A 3,385-nucleotide genomic window follows, 5' to 3' on the forward strand; every position below is an offset into this window, starting at 1 on the left:
AGAATGATTCCATGCTGATGATAAGCTTTGTTCACAGTATCAACAAAAATAATATTTTGTTTTCCTTGGTTTATTTATTTACTCTTTTCATCATGAACGCAGATGGAAAAGGGCAGCATAAATATTTATTTGTTAGAAACTAGTGAGTCTCGATTAAAAAATGCGACCATATTTGACTTTTTTTTCTCCAAGATGTCTTTCTCTCTCTCTTTGTGTGTTTATAGCAGTGGCGTACGCAAGGGAGGGGTTTAGGGGTTTAAACAGCCCCCTTGAGCTCAGACAAAATGGCAAAAATAAAAATTTTAGTAGAAATTATGNTAGCGTTAAACGTTTAACGCAACCTTGTTGGAAGTCGCATAATAAGTATAACTTCAATAAACAAAAATGTACACAATTTTCCATTTGCTTGCGTTACAACGTTAAGCTTATTATTCAATAAATCTGAATATTAATTTAGCACGTCAATAATAATAATACCGTTTATATGTACCCCAGTTGGACCAAATTTAGAATATAAAGCGAAAAAAACAAAAACTAAATGGCAATTTACATAGATCAGTGTTTCCCAAACTTATGACTTTTGTGTACCCTTTCTTACTTTTTCGTAATGCTGTGTACCACTAATTAAAAAATGAATGTATTTTTTACAATAAAAAATTCCACAAAAATTCCAATTAAAAATCACTGTTGATACCACTAATTATTAACTGTTAACTCTGCAAAAAATTGCCAATAGTAAAATATGTAATCGTTAATTTTCATGGCTAGCTTTATTTTTAAATAAATTTTTTTGAAATTTCCGTTTGCTGCTAGATATTTCGCATAAGAACGCGTACCCCCGCTAAGCTGTTCCCATACCCCTGGGGATACGCTTACCACACTTTGGGAAACACTGATATAGATTAACAAGAATCAGTGATCTTAAAAATTTAAGTTGTTTTTTTACAAACTAATCGCGATCCTGAGATTGGAAAAACATTTATTATATAAACAAAACATTTATTACAAACAAAATGATAGCCCATTGTGCAGCTCTAGTGCGACGTAAATTAACAACAACAACAACAAACAAAATGATTTGTTATCTTTATTCTATGGATCTAATTGCCTTATAACAATAAAAAATATGTATGGCACAAAGTTATCCCGTTTCACAATCAATTCAAAAGATGATATAATAACCACAAATAAAGACAAAATTGTTTCGATGCAATGAACAAGCACCATCCTTATAGTGTCCACAAATACGCAAAAAAATTAACGCAAAATTAAATTAATTTTATTCAATAAAACTTTGAAAAATACTATTATCTAAAAGCATTTCTTGTTTTAAGTTTAAAAAAACTTCTTGAGCTGAATTTTCAGGTAACGCTAACTGAAAATTGTTTTTAGTGACCCTATTTTGACTAATTTTATTCAACTCCTTTTAAATGCATAAATATGAAAGAAGCCCATTTAGCTCATTTTTCACTCCAATAACTATTGGCATCTGCATAACATAAAATGGTCGATTAAAGAAAGTATCGAGAGATTTTATTGAATGATAATAAAAAAATAACTTCTACCACATTTTTCTGATATCGAACAATTTAGTTAAATCTCTGAAATAGCTGTTCTTTTTCTTTCTAATGAAAAGCTAAATTATCTAGACTCTTTTTGCCAAAATAGAGTTCATTCGAGAGAAGCGTTGAACGTAGTGCAAAAGCCCTATCATTACCTCAAACAAAGCTGGGACTAAATTCGTTTTGGCGACATATGGCTCTAAATCGAGTTGCCCTAATATCGCCACTATCACCAAAGGACCTTAATGTTACCATTAGTGTCAAACTGCGAATAGAAAAATGAGGCCAGTTAACAAAACTGCAACACTGCCTACAATTTAATCCACTTTTTTTTTTGTTACCCCTTGACGATCCTAATCTTTTTCATTTGTCGCTAATAGCTCTGGTACAATTCTTTAATTTAATGTCGCTGGAAAGAAATTCTTTTTTTTTCATTCCTTTTAATGATTAAATTATTGGATTTTTCCCCCCTTTTTTATTTTAATTAATACATTCCTATAGAGATAAGTACTCATCGCTTATTTGAAATTAAGCAATTTATTTTTATTTTAAAAATTTATGAGTAGCGTAAGTGAAAACTTTTTAGTTAAGTGGAAGCAATTAAGTTGGAGACAGTTTTATTTAGTTTCTGATGAAGAAAAAGTTTTTTTTTCTTTCTTTTTTTGCTTTTGTTTGGGAACCCTTGAAAGTGATTTTTTAATAAACATTTACTTAAATTATTAAGAGTTAAGACTAAAATATTTGAGAAGGGAAATTTAAAATTGCATTTAGAAAAACTAAAATTTGGAATAAAATAATCAATAAAAATATACAAGAAATATTCTGACGAAAGAAATATATAATTAATTTTATAGGTGAGTAGAAAAATTGTTTTGATATGCGAGGGGATAAAAAAAATGACTTTCTAATTTTTAAATGTTTTCTTTGGAAAAAATAATTAACTTTCTTAATTTTTTTAAAAACTATAATTAGCAAATATTAAATAAATGCTATTTTTTTTCTCCCTTTTCTGATATTGTTAATAGTTTGGCACGAAATTTTAAGGAGGAAAAGTGTTTTTGTTAAGAAAGAAATAATGTTATCATTTTATTTAGTTTTAATCATAAATATTAATATGACTATGAGTATGCATGCGATAGAAGTTTAATTGAAATTTATATAAATAAGAAAGATACAGCACACTGTAAAAATTTTACCACTAGACTACTGTCACTATCTAGAAATTGTCTTCCACTCTGATATTAAAAAGTAAATGTATGCCCAAAAACCTGCCATGACCAAAATATAGAATAAAATAAAAAAAACTAGAAAGGGAAAAAAAAAAGAATTTTTTTAATGGGAAATCATAAAGGTTCTCTTTGGGACGCATTCCTTAACAATGGATGTATACGCATTTCTTCACTATATATATATATGTGCGTGTGAAAGAAAAAAAAGAAACGGAACACCTGAATAACTTTTAATCAAATTAATAGATTTTTATGCACTAGGACTGAAACTAAATGGTTAATAGAATTCCTCAAATGTGATAATTAATTAATGCAAGCGATATTTTAACTTACGAAATCAAGCGCTAAAACGTAGTGATAACATTAAACGTGATGATTTCTGAATAAATAAATTTTTATTTCTAATTTTTATAACTGCTTATTCTGAATAAACATACCCTTTTTATTTAGATTCCTTACCTTTAAAATGTGGGGAAGGCAAGCAATCTGGAAAATATGCCCCTAGTAAACAGATGAATGGTCAAAATTTTAGATCCCTTAGTAAGTTTTTTAAAAATATCTCGAGAATTTTTTTAAGCACATTGAAAAATTTTG

This window comes from Parasteatoda tepidariorum, chromosome 7 (assembly GCF_043381705.1).
Source record: "Parasteatoda tepidariorum isolate YZ-2023 chromosome 7, CAS_Ptep_4.0, whole genome shotgun sequence".
Taxonomy (NCBI): Eukaryota; Metazoa; Arthropoda; class Arachnida; order Araneae; family Theridiidae; genus Parasteatoda; species Parasteatoda tepidariorum.